Below are 19468 nucleotides of genomic sequence, written 5' to 3'. Positions count from 1 at the left end.
CAGGAGAAGATTCTCAGCATCAGTGGTCATTAAGACAATGCAAATTAAAACTACACAGAGATATCATCTCATGTGAATTAGAATGGCCATCACCAAGAAGAAGAGAGATAAATGTGGGCAAGTATGTGGAGCAAAGGAAATCCTTGTGCACTGTTGGTGGGATTGTAAATTCATGTAGCCACTGTGGAAAACACTACTGAGGATGCTCAAAAATTTAACGTAGAACTACAATATGATCCAGTAATTCCACTTTTGGGAATATATCCAAAAGAAATGAAAACGCTAACTTGAAAAGATATCTGTACCTCCACGGTCATAGCAGCATTATTTACAAAAGCCAAGACATGGAGACAACCTGTGTCCACCAATGGATAAATGGATAGAGAAGCTGTGGTATGTATAGCCAATGGAATACTATTCAGTCATTAAAAAAAAAAGAAAATCTGACCATTTTCAATAACATGGATGGAACTTGAAGCGATTATTCTAAGTGAAATAAGTCAGACAGAGAAAGTTCTGTTCTCACTTATGTGTGGAATCCAAATAAATATATAAACCAACCAAAGAAAAAGAGATCAGACTGTATATAGTTACCAAACTTGAAGGATGGTGGGAGAGGAAATTGGAGGAAGGGTGTGAAAGGTACAGATTTTAGGTAGAAGGTAAATAAGTATTAGGGATGTCATGTACAACATGATGCTTATAGCTAACCCTGCTGTGAGATTTATTAAAAGTTGTTAAATGAGTAAATCCTAAGAGTTCTTTTTTTTTTTAATCCTAAGAGTTCTAATCACAAGAAGAAAATGTTCCTTTCTTTTTATTGTGTGTGTATATATATATATATATATATGAGAAGACATGTTAACTGAATTTATTGTGTGATCATTTCATAATATCTGTAAATCAAACCATTATCCTGTATGCCTTAAACTTACACAGTGTATGTCATTTATTTCTCAATAAACCTGGGTGGGCGAGGCCAAATTTCAATCATCTTAATAACTCAAACAATGTGTATAAATCTATATTTACCTCTACTCTTCCTGGGTATCTTTTGTGGATGTGAAGAGTTTTGTATGAAATTAAACAAATGTTTAAAGGATATTGAGGAAAAATTTTTTCCTTCCAAATTTTAGATTATAGGAAAGATATTTGGGAGAAGAAATAATCTTGGTAGCCTTCATTTTATGTCTCTTCCAGTTTTCTCATCTCTGAAAAAAAGGTCGTTTGACCACCATTCTGATTCTATAATTTATTTCTATTTATAGAACACTGAGGCTTTTAACATCACCAGCCACATTGTCTGCTTTTGAAGAACCGTAAGTGGTACCTCCTGCATTACAGACAAAGTGAACTACGGTGCTGGAATATCTTTTATATTTTTTTCCCAAAAATTGGGTAATAAAGTTTTTTTTAAAAAAAGATTCTAAGTGAGTTCATTTTAAAAATGACTCTGATTCAGGATCCCGCGTATATTTTTATGATTGAAATGGAATCAATCATCATGTTCACAATTTTGAAATAATGAAGTTCCTGGACCAGAAACCATGTGTCTAGTCTAGTTCCACTGTAGGTACAATTTAACAAATAATGAAAATTATGATTGTAGGCAATGTAGAAGTCAGTTACAGACCAGTCATAGATGTAAGGATATAGATATAAATGCCTCCATGGAGATGCCCCTCATTATCTTTGTTCTGATTTTCAATTTGTGTACTTGGCCAGGAAGCAGCAGAAAAGACTGGGAGGGCCATTCTAAGAAACTCAAATCTATATCACACAACCGTGCAACAGTCTTGGAAAATAGCATGTGAGTTTGTTCAAGCTGCCATAGTAAAGTACCACAGACTTGGTGGTTTCAACAACAGAAGTTTATATTCTTACAATTCTAGGGGTGAGAAGTCCAAGATCAGGGTGCTGGTTGGGTTGGTTTCTTCTGAAGCCTCTCTTCCCTGTGTCTTCACATAATCTTCCCTCTGTGTATGTCCGCATACTTAATCTTCTCTTCTTAAAAGAAAGCCAGTCATATTAGATTAGGGCCCACTCAGATGATCTCATTTTTAACTTAGTTATCTCTGTAAAGACCTTATTTCCAAGTACAGTCACATTCTGAGGTGCTGGAGGTTCGGGTTTCTGCACATGCATTTTGGTGGGGGCCATAATTCAGTCCATAGCATATAGGAAGCATCAGCATTACAACATTTGTCAAAGGAATGATGAGGCTGTTCAGTACCTCTCATAGAGGTGAACATCACTGACCCATTAGTCTCTAAAAAGTAGAAATGGGGGGAAAAATGTGCTTGTTCATGTGCATGGGTGGTGAGCAGTTCTTGCTGAAAGGGGTTACTATTTCACTGGCAATATGGCGGACACATCACATAGGGAGTCCCATAATGATATTCATCTGCTTCTTCCCTGAACTCATCTTTGACTGAAATCCTTCTCTTTCTAGTCTGGCAACAAGATGAATGGCAGCTTTTCTGAGACTAGGTTGAATGACTTTGAGTTACCGCAAGGAGCAAACTAATTTTCTGACAAGAAAAATGAAATGTGATGGGGTGACACTGGGTGTTTCAGAAGTCCTCCTCAATGCCTTATTCATATTGCATATGAGCATAACCTGGTACAATGACAAAGAAAAAAGATACCTGTTTCTCAGATGAGCAAGGAAACAATGATCAATAGAGATGAATTAGAGGACATCTAAATGCCAGAATCAATGATGCTTTGACAAATACTAATTTTGGAGCCTATCTATATGTGTACCAACCCCTGATACTTTTGTAAAGGCATGTCTTCGTATGTTGGAAAGTAATTTTTTCCAATTTGTATCACAACAGGTTTGATCTGTTCTATATGTTTTGAAAGATTATGAGATATTTCCCAAATCAAATTCACACATCATAGTTATATTTCTCTTTTTTCTCACAATCACATCGCTACTGTTCGTGATAAAACACTTCACAAAAATTAAAGCCTCTTACAGAATGGACTATTCTTTTATTATAATTAAAATTGCTGCTAGAGAGACACGGATCTGTCTTGCAGAGGGCAAAACTGGCCAATGGATCACTTCCTGTAGACAACAAAATGAAATGTAGATATCCTGTCTCAATAAAAGCTTAGAAGGGATGTTGAGCATCGGGTCTACTGTTGGAGCTACATGTTTCTAGGTGTAACATTTCTCCAAGTCAGACAGTTGTAAGGTTATTTCCTTCCACTTTCCTTGAAATACTCACCCTTGTAAGAACCTACTTACTAAAGGTCTGTCTGGTAAGTGTCAAACGCTTCTAAAAGTTTTGCATCTGCAGGAGTAAAAAAAAAAAATTCTTTCATTAAATATGCAGTTGGCTCTCACTCTTCTGGGTATTGTGTTAGATTAGTGCTTCTCAGCCACGGACAATGTCCCCACCTCTCAAATGTCCAAGGGACATTTGCCATGTCTGGAGACAGTTTGGGTTGTTGCACTGAGGAGGAGGATTTGCTACCAGCATCTAACAGGTACAGACGGCTCCATGTTCTACGATGCACAGGACAGCCTCTCCTGTGAAGAGTTATCTGGTCTAAAACTCCAATAGGGCCAGGGATAAAAATTCTGGAAATCAAAGGAAACTCATAGATTAGTAGAAATTTAAAAGTGCACAGAAACTCACGCAGCTGAGCCCAGCCTAAATGACCAGTCAGAAGAACAATGAGTTAAATAGCTATTATTTCAAGTTTGGGGTGATTTGTTATGCAGAAAAAGCTAACTGATACAAATTGATCATTTAAATTAGCCAGGGGCACCTGGGTGGCTCAATGGTTGAGGCTTTTGTTCAGGTTGTGATCCTGGGGTCCTGGAATCGAGTCCTGTATCGAGCTCCCCATGGGGAGCCTACTTCTCCCTCTGCCTATGTCTCTGCTTCTCTCTGTGTGTCTCTCATGAATAAATAAATAAAACCACCCAGATAACAGTGCCCAGAATGACCTTGTATAGCTACAGGAAATGAGGATGGGAGAAAGGTGTTCTGGAGAAAGGCAGTATTAAGGGCTAGTGGACAGACAGAGCCAGCACAAGTGTTGGAGACATCAGACAGAGGGAATGAAATCAAGGAGACCAAGCTAAGAGGGTGAAGAGAGGCAAGAAAGAAAAAAGAGAAAGTGAAAAGAAAGTGAAAAGAAAGAGGGGGAAAATAATCTGAAGCAAGAGACAGGTGAGAAAAGAGGTGAAAGGGAGCTAAGCAGTACCTCCTTTAAGGTGTCACCTAGAGGAAAACAGAGTGAGACTCTAGCCTTGGGTTTTAGCCACGTGGACCAGAGTGGGCCTGAAGACTTGGCTGGCCTCCTGGAAGAAGATGTAAGTGTGACTTGGGACTCTAGTCAAGCCGTGCCCATAATAACACAATTAAGGGCACCCCCTCTGCCAGCAGTGAGAGTGCAGCTCCTCTGGGTAGGGAATACATCAAGGATGAGGTGGCTCCGGTATTCCTTTTTTTTTTTTTTTTAAGATTTTATTCATTTATTCATGAAAGACACACATAGAGAGAGAGAGGCAGAGACACAGGCAGAAGGAGAAGCAGGCTCCATGCAGGGAGCCTGACGTGGGACTTTATCCCAGGACTCCAGGATCACGTCCTGGGCTGAAGGCAGGTGCTAAACTGCTGAGCCACTCAGGGATCCCTCCGAGATTCTATCAGCGTCTGTGGCTTATCTGTGGCCTGGGAGCTTTGTGATATAATCTGTTAGGTAGGGACATAGACTCTGGAACTTCTCTAACCAGCATCCTCCAAAGGGAAGGCTGGGAAAAAATGAATAAACAAGTCTATAACAGCGATGAGTGCTTTAGAAATGGAGCTCTTGGCCACATTGGGCAACCAATAGCAGGACAGTCATTTAGGGGCCTGCACTTCATACAGCAAGCATTTAGGGGAAGTCACAGGGGTCCCATGGAGACAAGAAAGGAACAGCCAAGCAGAAGGGATCACCTCACTCAACAGGAGAGGGTAGACAAATCCTTGGAAAGCCAGGATGGCCAGTTCGTGAGTAGAACTAACATGGACACCAAGAAACCTTTCTCAGAACATGAAAGAACAAGGTCTTTGGGGAAACCTGGCATTTATGTCACTCTCTGGGTGAAGATCTGAACCTTGCTGACATTGCAGCTGTGCCCATAGCTGCCTTGCTTCAGCTCTGAGTGGATGCGGGGGCAATGCTGACAATTGGAGCGATGCTCATATTTATCAAAGACAAAGTGTCTTAGGCACTAGATGAAATCCATGCTGTAAGAACCACTGACATCCCATTAAAACCAAGATTTTAGGGCTGATAGATTCAATTTTTATCATTTTGCAATCAGTTTCCATTATCATAAAGTTATAATGCTGGTCTGTAGTAAAAAAAAAAATCACGCAAATACTCATTTTCCCTGAACTCCTACTCTAGAAATTTTTTGATGGCACTGTGTTCTATTTAGATTAAATAGGAAATATTAAGTGACACCCTAATAGGTAAAGAAATGAAGAGACATAAACAAATGCAATGATTTTCCTAAAACTTCAAAAAGTGGGGGTGGGGTGAAATTTGAATTCAGATCATAGTGTTGAATTCCACGGGCTTAAGAGTGCCTTAGCTTTTTATGTTATGCTTATCCCAATTTTTGCTATTTTTGCTATTACCATCTCTTCCCTCAAAAACTTACCCCACCCCAGAGTATCTCCTTTTTAAATTGACCCTTGTTCTTTATCTACTTCCTGCAGCAACAGCTCCACTGAGAAAAAAATTTAGATATTACAAATCTAATTTGGTAATGCGAAATAGATCCCATGAGCTGCAGGCTGGCTGCTCCTGACCTGCACCAAGACTTAAATATTTAAATGTACATAGTTAATACCCTCAAGGAACAACAAAAGGTAATTCATGATGAAGAAACCAAATGAAATTATCTAAAAACTATACACTTCTCTTAAGAAGCAGAAACATGCCAATTTCAAAAAAGAAGGGGAAAAATGGACAGAGGATAGGAAATATTAGTGCCCACACACAAAAATTGGACAAGTGTCCAATTCACATATAACTGAAGTTCAGATCTGTTTAGAACTAAAAGAATGCAAATAAAATTGCAGTCTTTTGCTTCTCAGGTTGAGAAGTTTGATAATACCCAGAGATGATAAGAAAGTTTGAAAGTAGACATTCACACACACTGTGAACCTGAGTGTAAATGGATGCAATGTAGTGACGCACATTTCTTAGTTATCAGAGTGGAAAACGTACATACCCCGTGGTATGGCCATCCCACTTGTAGCAATCTATCCAGTAGGTATGTGTGCACAAATGTGCTTCTAGTTTATTTATTGCAGATTGTTCAAAATCGCAGGAACTTAAGCATAAGCTAAACATCCACTAGAAGCCAATTGGACGTTGGTTTTTGGTGGGAAGAAAACTATAGTCATTTTTAAAAACCTAAATAAAAAAATGTATAGGTGTTCTTAGAGGTGGAACTTCACAATAGAGTTGCAGCAAAAAAATAAATTTAAAAAAGGAAGTTGCAATGCACCTATACTGTGCATAAAGAGGCATCTGTATGCATTGAATATTCGTAGCCTAACACCTGGCAACTATTGAATGTGGCTGTCCCTGGCTGGAAGATATAAAACAGGGAAGGTCAGCAGAGAGGCTGACTTCTAACTGCTACATGTACTCTTCAGTTCTGTTTAGATGATTTCCTATGAGCATGCATACATTACTTTCCTAATATCCAATTATTTCATGAAAAGAAACCATACCATATCATGTCAGGAATGTAAGCTAAAAATGAAATTTGGTGCTGATTGACAGTGTCTGAAAGCCTCTAAATCCTAATCATCACTTTGATCAATTTAGTCCTGAGCCCAGGGCCGCTGAGGGGTCTACGATGACCAACTTGCTTCCTGTCCCCCTCTCCCCTTCCCTCCACCCTGCCTGCTGGGATCAAGAGGTTTTGGGGGGTACAGGGCTTTCAGTGCTAAACCATGACAGTCCAGTGACAAGAAGGCCACCCTGCTGGCCCGGGAAGATGCAGGGACATAGATAAGTGAGTTTCCTTTGGTGGGTTTCTCTAAGGCCATGTCCAAGTTTGAGGGAAGGAGTTGGCAAGCTCCTCGGCTTCATACTTCAGTCACATTCTCCCCAATTGACTCTGTTAGTAATACATGCAATGGGGGCCCCGGGTGACTCAGGTTAAGCATCTGCCTTCGGCTCAGGTCATGATCTCAAAGTCCTGGGATCGAGTCCTGCATCGGGCTCCCTGCTCAGTGAGGAGTCTGCTTCTCCCTCTCCCTTTGCCCCTCTCCTGCTTGTGCTTGCTCTCTCTCAAATAAATAAAATCTAAAAAAAAAAAAAAAAAAAAAAAGAAAGAAAAAAAGAAATACGTGTAATGTTTTGATATGTATCATAACTTAGGTCCCAAAGATGAGTGTTTACCTTTAAGCCTTCCCTCTACCCCCAACAAGTAATTCTGGGGCTACTGCTATACATCAGCACCATTTTCCACATTAACAGTTGAAATGCAGTCACTCCAGGCTGACGGGATGTCAAGACCACCCACCCAGAGGGGAGAAAGGCACCAAGCTGGTCTCATACTTGAAAACAGGTATGAGAATTGGTGTGGCCTTCAAGACAAGCAACCCAAACCACTAGGCCCACATCAGGCTCCACTGAGGCCAAGACATGCCCTAGGAGGAACCACCAGGTAGATCAATGGGGAATGCTAAGTGACTTCTGGAGCCTCAGATGGCTGGGCCACAGTTCTGAGGAGAGCAGAGAAAAGGCCAAACACACCCTGGCTATAGTGAGGAGGGGTCTTCAGGCTTGCTCCAAAGCCATGAGAGGAATCCAGAGACAGAATAGCCAACAATCCTGAGAGGAGAAAGATTTCCTCAAGACTAGGGAAGGATTCCCTCCCTGTGGTTGGTGGTAGAGTCAGGGATGGGGACAGGAGCAAGGACATAGGAGCACAAGGAGAACCTCCCCACCAAGGGCACTCCAAATTCCAAGCCAAGCTGGCAGACACAGAGAGGGAACTATGGCAAGGCAGTCTGGTCCCATCATTCAGGACCCTAGATGGCCTCAAACATGCCCACACCCCAAGTAGACTTAGAAGACCAGAGAGCCTGGCCACCCAGAGGAACCATGGGGGGATAAGTGATGTCTGTACAGCCTCCACGGAGCTCTTGGCTCAGGCCCTCCAAGCTTTTGCACCATGTAAAGTTCTGGAACCAGGGCTGACTGTGGAATGAAGCCATGGAAACCAACTCTAGTGCAAAGACCCTGCCAAGACCCCATGGCACTTTCTGGGCCAAACCTCATTTGTTCCCAGCCAGCACTGCCTGCAGTGCTGCTCACCGTGGCTGCTGGCTGAGCTCCTTCATGGGGTCTCCGTCTGAAACCCTATTTCTAGTGTCTACTGAAAATGAGGGCAAAGGACTCAACCATAAATATTCTGTCTTTATGGCGCGTGCTTCTGCGAGGGCATGTCATCATTTGAAGGCAGCCCAGAAAACGGAAATAAACTTCAAAGTCTAAAGGAGAAGAAAGAAGGACCCATGGGATACTCTTCAAATGAAAATAGCTGACCAACAGGTACTTTGAGGCTTCTGGGCTACTTGGTTTACATGGGCAAGCGTGTAGCATGGATGGCAGGCACCACGTGGCTACAGACCATCACCTTCTCTTTGTTCTTAAATGAGAATCCTTGAAAACCCTGTGCCATGTGGCAGGTTTGATTTTGTTCACTTAATTTTCTTCTCTTCTATATAATTTTCTTCTGCAAAAATGGAGACAGTATTTTCTTCAAAGGCAATTTACCATGTAAAGAAATACGTACATAGAGGGGAAAGAAATGAACATCCCCATAGAATGATCCATTTCATACACAGTGATGTCTCTCCATACAGTCTACCTTTTTTTTTTTTAAATATAGAGAGAGCATGAGTGTTCACACGAGCAGTGTAGGAGAGAGGCAGAAGGCGAGCGAGAGAATCCCAAGCTGGTCCAGCACAGAGCCGGTCATGGGGCTCGATCTCACAACCCTGAGATCATGACCTGAGCTGAAATCAAGAGTGGGTCACCCAACCGACTGAGCCACCCAGGTGCCCTCAGTCTAACTTTTTAATACACCATTAAAGGCTTTGCCAGGATCTGTGACATGCCATCTACACTGAGGCTCTGTCACCAAACACGGATAACTGGTTTTCTTTCATAGACCTGTGACTGCTACCTCTGTGTGGGCCTCATCGTCCTTCCAACCACTCACTTGTTTACTTCCTCAGCACACATTTATTAGAGGCCTCACATATGTGAAGCATGATGCTCACCACGAGGAATATAGAGGTGAATGAAGCGTGCTGGTCCCTCTTGTGCAGTTACCCCCCCAAGCAGGCCAGGGTCAACAGGACTCACATGGCCCTGAATCTGCTTTCTTCCCATCATGTTTACTTCCTCTGGCATCACTGCCATCTAATCATCTGTGAAATGAAAACCTTCATAGTTTTTCCACTAAACCATTCAATCTCAGAGCTTGAACTCATGCCTCTGTCTCTCACCCTGTATTTTTAAAGCAGCCCATAACAGAATGCCCCATTCATGGTGGCTTAAATTCTTAAGGTCTTTATTGTTAATGTGATGAGATATTTTAAGGGTGATTGGTGACCCAGCAATGTCATCAAGCAGCCAGGGTCTGTCCATCCGCCCACCATACCACATCAAGCATAATCGTTTGTCACCTCATCATCACAAAATGACTGCAACAACTCCATACATTGTGTTCCCACACAGTTATTCTCAAAGGCAGGAAAATTGAGAGACATTTTATTCCTTAAGTATTTGTGAATTTACTTTCTTTTCCTTTTTCTAACTGCCATATGCCCTCATCAGCATTCTATCAAACCAATATCCTCCTAAATAAGGTCCCTACCTCAAATCTATCCTATACACACATACCAACCCCAAATCGACTGTGTAGTAAGCCTTACGCATGGCCCCCAGTGATCCTTGCCTTCTGAGAGTCACATGCTATGTAGTCTCCTCCCATATTGTTCCAGGGTGGTCAATGCGGTCAAGAGAAGATGGCAAACATGACGGGATTTCACTTCTGAGGTTAGAGTATAAGAGGCACTGTGGTTTCCATCCTGGTCTCTCTCATTCCTCATACTGAGGAAAGCCAGCTGCCAGGTTCTAAGGATGCTCAGCAATCCCGTGGAGAAGTCCACATAATGAGGAAGTAAGGCCTCCTGCCAACAGCCACGTGAGTGAGCTTGGAAGTGGTTCCTCTAGCCTCTCTCAGCTGACATCTTCACTAGCACCTGTAAGAAGTCCTGAGCCAGAACCACCCACCTAAAATGCTCCAATTTCTGATCCATAGAAATTGCAAGCTTATAAATATTGTTTTGTGCCACAAAATTTGGGAGATAATCTGTTATTCAGTGATAGATACTGAATTCACTTCGCCTGAAAGCACACTACCTAAAACCTGAAAATGGTCTCATCATGAACAGCAGAAGGCTTGGCATTTCCAGGAGAGGAGTTTGGCTACAGAGTCTTTTAAGATATTTTGATGTTTCAAAATTAGAACATGTCACATAAACATCAGAACATCTGGCCACACTAGCTCCACATGTCCACAGTGTACCATGAGCTGGGCCAGTGGCCTGGCCATCCCCCTTAGAAAGCAGATTCCCTCCAACATATCAAGTGTCCTCCAATACTCCTCCATCAACAGGAATCAGGGCATGTGACAGTTGCCATTTTTTATCCTTGCCTATACCATCATTTGGTTATAACAGAGATATTTTTGTGTATCCTTGTCCCTATCAAAAGAGAGAAAATGAGAGATAAATCAAAAGGGCTCTACTAAAAAAGAAATTGAAAGCACATCTTTCTTTATAAAATAGAATAGAATATTCTCATGTGTTTGGTGTGTATATAAGAAATATAAGCAGGTCTCAAATCATTCATTTGTCTTACCTGTCTGGTCCCTTAGGCATCTGTGTTTATGATCCCAGATCTATAAGGCAGTGGTGTTTCACTAGCTAGCACAGGCCAGCTTTTCTGGAATCCAGCCCCAGACCATTAATTTCTCATGTTCACCCCTCTTTGATTCATCCCATTCTGCTCACCGTGAGGGTTTCATGTGTCAACCTGGCTAGGCTATGGTGTCCAGTTATTTAGTCAAACACTAGTCTAGATGTTGCTGTGAAGATATAGTTTAGATATGATTAATTTAAATTGGTGGGCTTTGAAAAATACAGATTGCTCCACATAATGTGGAAGGGCCTCATCTAATCAGTTGAAGCCCTGAAGAGGAAAGATTTCCGAATAAGAAGGAATTTGGCCTCAAGACTCAAATGTAGAAACCTTGCCTGAGTTTCCAGCCCACCTGGTCGGCCACACAGAATTCACACTCAAGACTGCAACCTCAACTCATATCAGGATTTCCTGCTTGCTGGCTTGTCCAACACATTTTGACTTGCCAACTCCCACATTGTGTCTTTCAATCTGTGTGGTGTGTGTGTCTGTGTGTGTGTGTGTGTCCTGTTTCTCTGGAGAACCCTGACTAATATACACACTGTCATCAACTGATCTGTGTCCTGCCAGATTCATATGCTGAAGTCCTAAGCCCACTGTGATGGTATCCAGAGATGGAGCCTTTGTGAGATAATTAGATTAAGTCATGAGGTTGGGGCCTTCATGATGAGATTAGAGTTCTTCTAAGAAGAGGACTAGAGAGTGTAGAGATCTCAATCTCTCTCTCCATAGGAACACAGAATGGCCATGTGAGGGTGTAGTAAGAAGGCAGCCATCTGCAATCCAAGGAGAGGGACCTCACCAGACACTGACCCTGCTGGCACCTTCATCTTGGACTTTCAGTCTTCAGAACTGTGAGAAAACAGATTGCCACTGTGTAAGCCACTGTGTGAGCCACCCAGCTTATGGTATTTTGCTATGGTAGCCCAAGCCAACTAAGACACCCACCCACTGTGTTCCTTATACTTCTTGACTCCATCTTCCATGTTCTTGGCCATGCCTATCTATGGTCCTTGGTCATGCCACTCCCTTACACCCAGGATACCTTGTCCTACCTCACCCTCAACAATGCCGGCTCCTCCCCTAGGACTCGGCCTTGCCATCACCTTGTCCAGGAAGCTTCTCATGACCATGCAGACAGGGATATGTGGTCCTCCCCGATGATGCTTGCTCTGCAGCCCTCTTGATCCACGTGCTAACTTGAAATATAATGACCTCCTTTATGTGGCCCACCAGAGTAGGAACTCTCTCTTATTCTATCCAATGAATGAATAAATAAGCCAGATGAATCCTAACATATTATTACTGAGGAGGACAAACAGACAGAATAATTTTAGGCAAAGTAGTTTTATGGAATTATCATGTAAATCACTACAGAATAGAATAAATGCTTTGTAATTTAGGGGGAAACAGAAGGATTTTCTGGGCCTCTGGCAAAGCTTTTTCCTAACTCAATCATTTCATGCACGGCTTTTGCAAACGCATCTTCTGCTGGTCATAATTATGCGTCTCCCACCCCCCACTGTTTCGAATTACTTTGTGCTAACACCAAAATTGTTCCACAGAGAGTCGGATTTATTTGCTGAAATGTGATGAGGAGAAGTGGGATAAGAGACATACTTCACATGCGGCGCCCGTTGCTAGCACAGCTGTATTTCTGAGAAATATATTTTAGTCCTTTTGCCCCATTTCTTTTGTAATTTAATAACTGAAGTACAAAGCTCATGAAAGCTGGGAATGTGTTGGAAGGTCAGTGAGGAAAAATGTGCGTGGTACAGTTAGGAGAGACAAGGGAGTTAAAATAACAGGGGAAATTGATCATTTAGGATCTTTCTGGCCAGTGGTTTATAGCTAAATGTCTGTTTCAACTAAAGACCAAGTACTGGCATGTATCCACAAAATAGCAAATTCAGAAATAGAATTCCTTTCGTTCCTATTGTAAGTATAATTACTTGTTAAAAAATTATTTAAGACCAATAGAGGGGTAGCTACATGTCCAAAATAAATAAATAAATAAATAAATAAATAAATAAATAAATAAATAAATAAAGCAAGCTTTGGTGGTGACTGGGTCTGCTCTTTGAATGACAGACCTATACATTCAACAGTTTTCCCACCTAGCACAGAGCCCTGCATGCAGCACAGGCCACTGACAACATCTTCCTCATGTGCACAAATAGCTTTATGTCAAAACCCGACATTCACTAAGACACTAGAAATTTGAACAGGTCTCTAGTGATGGATTGGCTAGTTTTCCTCCCTAAGGAGCAGTAGTTTGCAGTCTTTGCTTGGGGTTGCATTTGTAAACGGGATGTAGATAATATCTCCATGGTTTCTAGGGAATATAGAGTTATCCACACCGATGTTCATGATAGCCAACACAACATCCCAACTGAACTTTTTAATCAGCACTTTCGGGAGAACGAGGCCTGTTTTAGTTTAGTGGACACATCTGATGCTGTCTAACCATCTGACGCCGTGATGAGGCACAGAATGCAGGCTTGGCAATCAGACAGCCCTCCAGCCCTACCCAGGCTTGGCCTCACCAGATGTGTGATCTTGGGCAAGATGTTCTGCCTCTCTGAACCCCTATACCTTACTCTGTAAAAGGAAGTAAAGAAACATTCTCTTACAGGAACGGGATGAAATTAGTTCAAGCATTTAGAATAGGAATTGGCACACAGTAGATGATCACAAATGGTAGAAAGTGTTGGTAACTAAATATGGCTGACACCATTCCCCCTGGTCCAGGATTCTGGCGGAGGCTTCAAACAAATAGGCGGAAAGCCCCTCCCATTCCAGAATAAAGTTCTAAACACATTCCTTCAGGACCTATTAAGATTGAAGAGCAGGGTGCCTGGGTGGCTCAGGGGTTGAGCATCTGCCTTTGGCTCAGGGCATGATCCCGGAGTCCTGAAATCGGGTTCCACAACAGGCTTCTTGCACAGACCCCACTTCTCCCTCTGCCTCTCTCTGTGTGTCTCTTGTAAATAAATAAATAAAATATTTAAAAAATAAAAGATGAACAAAATGTTGAAAAGCCAGTCTAGCAACCCAACTATGTATCTAGCATGATGTATTCAATTTGTGTGCACTCTGCAACTTCCATATCTATATGTATATAATACAATATAACATAATGTTATAATACAGAATATAATGTATGTATGTAATATAAAATATGTAATCTTTACATACACAGATACATATATGGAAAGAAATGAGTTGGTTTTTTTAAAGATTTATTTATTTATTTATTTATTTATTTATTTATTTATTTATTTATTTATGATAGGCGTAGAGAGAGAGAGAGAGGCAGAGACACAGGAAGAGGGAGAAGAAGGCTTCATGCCGGGAGCCCAATGTGGGACTTGATCCCGGGACTCCAGCATCGCACTCTGGGCCAAAGGCAGGCACTAAACCACTGAGCCATCCAGGGATCCCCCAAGAAATGAGTTTATTGAAGGCAATAAGCCAAAACAAGATTTGCCAGCCAGGGGCAGATTAGTATGTATTCTCCATCATGAGAGGGAAGTAGGGTGCTTGACCACCTTCTCAAAGTAAGGAAAGGAGGCTCCAGCAGAGATATCAGAAAAGAGTATATATAATTAAGGGTAGGAGATTGGCATCCTACAGCCAATGCACCACATGCTGAGCAAACATGAAGTGGGGGGTGGTGGTCCTGGAAGAGCTAAATGTATGTTTCTTGGAATTCGAGAGTACCTGTAGATAGAGACTATTGCCTGCTTCTCTCCTGAGAATTCCAAAAAAGAGAGCTGGCTGGTGCAGTATACTATGGAAGCTAAAGAGAAGGGACCCATTTGGGATCCCAGTGCATGACCCCCTTGAATGGCAAGGATGTAGAGAAGATGGTCAAGCCAAGCAGTTTGGAAGCACCCACTTGATAGGGCAGTGTACGGTGGTGAGCGGTCCCATCACCAGGAGGCTGTGGGTATACATCAGGACAAAAGCAGAGGGAAGATCACAAATCTGTGATCTCTGTGGGACTGCCAGACCATCACAGAGGCACCTCCCAAGGGAGTGCCAGCTCTGGGGGACCAACCATGTGTGCAGGACAGGTAGATCACAATGGCACCAAGCATGGGGAGATGTGTCCCATTTCTACCAATAAGTTTTCCCTGCTTCTGTCCTGGGGACATGCGGAGAAGCAATGAGAGCTGGGGTTGGGAGCAGCTTTGCACCAGATGTGAAATTGAAGAGTTCAGTCTAACCAGAACTTTTAATGCCCAGCAATGGACCTTCTTTGTCACGTGAGCCGAAGCATCGAGAAAGCTGTATGGGTCTGTCTAAGGCGTCTTCCATGGGCAGAGAAGGGAAATCCCACAAAGCAGAATTAAAAATAGAAGTGGGAGAAAAATAAATCCATGTTCTGCTTGTATATTTTGAGTTCAGAGGCCACAATAAGCCAGTCCCCAAATACACTGTCATCTTGTGATGGCAGCCCCCAGACAGGGACAAGCAGACTCAAATTCAGAGGTCAGATACTTTTTTATCGTGAACAACCAAGGCATGGCGGGGAGGGGGGGGGTCTCTTCAGTTCGTCTGTACCATTTACTTGAGACTATCACATTAATTGAAACACAACCTAACTTGGAATGTCTAAATTATTATATTATAATGGAACAAAGCCCCAGGGACTGCAATCAAATTAAGTCAAAATCAGATTTCCATCCAATGTTTTAGAACTCTCGCTTACTCTTCCTTCCAAAATTCTTTTCCTCTTAATCACTAATCTAGGTTCCCTGGGAACTGTGTTCCCTCTTTTCTGCCCTCAAACTTTCCTCCCAACGAACCCCTTTCCCTTTGGGGCACAGATTTCTTCATGAGTTGAAATTGTATTTCTCTTTATACCATAGTCTATGAACATACTCAAGTTATCTAATGGGAAATGACATCTTCTGATGTGAGATCTACCCCTAGATTTGCCTAGATATCAAGCTTGTTAAAATACAGCCCTCAGGATTGGGAGAATAATGGTGGTCTGGTTTGCAACCTCCTTCCCCAAACAACCATGAAGTCAATAAGGAAAACAGATGAAACTCAAAAGGACTCATGCATTTGGCACTACCAGAAGAGAGGGAATGCTGCGACCTTTGCATTACCTGATCGTAGACGGAAAAGGCAGCAGATTCCCACAGAGCTCCCACACCCACTCGCCGCTGCTGAGAGCCTCTGAATGCAGAGGAGCAGAGAGGGAGCCAGAAAGAGTAGAAAGGAGAGCAGAGGGACCTGAGGGCTGAGAAGAACTACAGACAAAACCACCCCCGGAAGGAGAAAGGGAAACAATACACACAAAATGACTCAACACCAGTTAGGAGCTGGAGGTTCCTCGTCCTGCTGTGGAAAAGACACTGGCAAGTGGGTGGAACCAGAGGGGGCAGCTTGGAAGAAGCATTACTTGTGGGAGAGAAAGAGGTATATGGAGAAGACATGGTACCCCTTGGAGATGAGGCAGTGAAGGGAAAGAAGGAAATAAGAAGAGGAAAGTAAGTCTCCAGCGGAATAATTGAACCAACGGAATAACATCTCTTATCCTGGTTGGGATGTCTCAATGTGATCCAGATGTCATTTCTCCGGAAGTCAGCTTACACATGTAATGCAATTCCAGTAAAAATTCTAAGGAGCTTTTTAATGGAGCTAGGCTAGTTAGAAAAATAAACACACAAGGAAAGCCAGGAAAACACAGAAGAATTAACTCAGTGGGTGGGGGTGAGTGGGAGGAGGAATAAGCCTACTGGACGGTAAAACATGATACAAATCCTATACAGTGAAAGGCTGGCATGTGAACAGACAGGACAGTGGAGTTGAAAATAAAGAAAAAGATGCAAAACAGGTCTCTCAAATCACAGGGGCAACCATAATCTCTTTAATGAATGACAATACAATCAGGTAGTCATTTGGAAAAATAGATAAAATTAGATCCATTCCTCAAATCTTACATAAAAATAAACTCCAAATAGATTTAAATGTTATAAATAAATAAATAAATAAATAAATAAATAAATAAATAAATTACATATACCAGAAGAAAATAGAGGTCAATTCTCCTATAACCTGAGTATAGTAAAAAGCTTGCAAATTATGACTTAAAATTAAATGCAATAAAAGATTGATGAATTTAACTACATAAAAATAAAATAAAAATTTTGGATGCTGTAAATACAACATAGGCAAAGTCAAAAAATGACAAACTAAATGAAAATATTTACAACACACATATAAAATAAAGGATTTGTATAACTAATTTATTTAAAAATATGTAAAGTTGTAAAATCTTCTATAGATTCAATGCAATTCTATCAAAATCATAATGGAAATTCCTACAGAGATGGAAAAAAAATCCTAAAATTCACAGAAGACCTGGAATAGCCAGATTGTTTTAGAGGAAGAAGAACAAAGCTGGAGGCATCACACTTCCTGATTTCAAAATATATTACAAAGCTACAGTAATCAAAACAATATAATGCTGGCATCTGAACAGACATATAGACCAAAGGAATAGAATAGAGAATCCAGGAATAAACCCACACATATGTGGCCATTTGACCTTTGGCAAGGATACCAAGAATATAATGGAAAAAGGATAGTCTCTTCAATAAATGGTATTTGAGAAAATTGGATATCCACATGCAAAAGAACGAAATTGAACTCTTATATCACACCATGTCCAAAGTCAACTCACAATGGATTAGATTTAAACATAAGACCTGAAACTCTAAATTTCCTAGAAGAAAATATAAGGAAATTTTTTTTACATGCCCTGGCAATGATATTTTGGACTTGACACTAAAGCACAAGAAACAAAAGCAAAAATAAACAAGTGGGACTACATGAAAGTAAAAAGCTTCTGCTTAGCACAGGAAATAATCAACAAATGGAAAGGTAACCTACAGAATGGGTGAAAATATTTGTAAATAATTTATCTGATAAGGTTTAATACACAAAACATATAAAGAGCTCCTACAACTCAACAGCAAAAAAATCCAAATAACTAAATTCAAAACTGGGCACAGAGACTAAGTAGACATTTCCCTAAAGAAGACGTACAAATGGCCAACAGGTATATGAACATGTGCTCAACACCAGTAATTACCAGGGAAATGCAAATCAAAACCACAAGGAGATGTTATCTCATGCCTGTTGGAACGGCTATTATGAAAAAGACAAGAGATCTAGGAAGGCCTGGCAAGGGTGCAGAGAAAGAGAATGCTTGCACACCGTTGGTGGGCATGTAAGTTCATGTAGTCACTATGCACAATAGTATGGAGAGTCTTCAAAAAATTAAAACTAGAGCTACAGTATGATCCAGCAATCCCACTCCTGGCTAAATAACTGAAGGAATTGATATCATAATCATGAGGAGATATCTGGGGAGCTTCCTGAGTTCTATACCCCACTTGGGGGGCTGCTGCGCCCACCTCTCCTGACGCTGTGCATTCCCTTAGGCAGGTGCAGTGGCTGCTGTGATGCTCTGGAACCTGAGGGTGATACAGCTGCTTGGCTGAGGCCTCTGGGTGCCCTTTCTTTCTGCCATGGTGGTAGCAGAGAACCAGGATTGTGAGAGTTTTTTCCTACCAATGAGTAATATGCTTATTTATATAACTAATTAAGCTTTTTTTTTTTTTTTTTTTGGCAGAAATTCTCTGACATCCAGGAGCAGAGTCTATGCCAGGAAAGAGCAAAGGAGCTTTTCATGAAGTGGCTCCTTGGAGGTTCTTGTGAAAACAGCATGTCTGACACTGGGGCTACATACATTTTTAAATGCATTTGTTTTAGTTTTTTTAAATGGTCAAGAAGCCAATTGCACGTGAAATTGTGTATGAAAGTGTATTCCCAAACCAGAATGTGGAGGAGCTGTAGAACACAATGCCTCTGGAGTTAGGCCGGGTTACAACACTTGTGATGCTAACCACATCTTAACTCTCCTGAGATTGTACTCCTTCATCTAGAAAATAAGGCCTTTCCTAACCTTGCAGAGTTCTAGCAAGGGTGAAACAAAAGATTATCAAAAACTCTTAGTGTCCAGACTAACCTATAGTATGCACTGAATAAATAAAATCTCAAAAAAAAAAAAAAGTCAAACAAAAGGTACCATCATCATCATGTTTTGAGTGTTGCAGTATTTTTTTTTTCCTTTCTTGCTTATTTTCTACAGATGTGTTTCTCAATTTTGACAAATTCGATTTTGAATATTTTAACTCACTACTACAAAGGACAGTGAATATCTCTAATCAAGGGAGAATTTACATTCACTGGTTAAAGGCCTTCTTTTGCCCTGGGTAGTAAGGGAATAGGAAAAGGAAGGAGAAAGAAATAGGATATAATCGAAGATTTATCAAATAAGTCCAACAAATGATTTCAATAAAATTTAATCTATTTTTCAAGAAAGAACTATTTTTACTGTTCTGCT

At 41.3% G+C, this 19468-nt stretch overlaps 2 long non-coding RNA genes across 4 annotated transcripts; one reads left to right on the top strand and one right to left on the bottom strand.

Annotated features, from left to right (window-relative positions):
* Positions 1-1861: 1861 nt before the first annotated feature.
* On the bottom strand, positions 1862-11709 carry LOC144302334 (uncharacterized). Of its 2 annotated transcripts, none has more exons than XR_013369184.1 (3): positions 10978-11709; positions 3240-3305; positions 1862-2007 (listed from the first exon to the last, which is right to left on the bottom strand). It is a non-coding gene; the product is annotated as an uncharacterized LOC144302334 (long non-coding RNA). The 2 variants fall into 2 exon arrangements; XR_013369185.1 differs by lacking the exon at positions 10978-11709 and adding an exon at positions 3413-5273.
* Positions 8030-19134, top strand: LOC144302333 (uncharacterized). 2 transcript variants are annotated; one of them, XR_013369183.1, is made up of 3 exons: positions 8030-8595; positions 11770-11914; positions 18695-19134. It is a non-coding gene; the product is annotated as an uncharacterized LOC144302333 (long non-coding RNA). The 2 variants fall into 2 exon arrangements; XR_013369182.1 differs by lacking the exon at positions 8030-8595 and having other exon boundaries at positions 11700-11914.
* The last annotated feature ends 334 nt before the right edge of the window (positions 19135-19468 follow it).

Source organism: Canis aureus, chromosome 31 (assembly GCF_053574225.1).
Source record: "Canis aureus isolate CA01 chromosome 31, VMU_Caureus_v.1.0, whole genome shotgun sequence".
Lineage (NCBI taxonomy): Eukaryota > Metazoa > Chordata > Mammalia > Carnivora > Canidae > Canis > Canis aureus.
The sequence above is the reverse complement of the archived record's forward strand: the minus strand, read 5'-3'. Positions and strand labels throughout refer to the sequence as shown.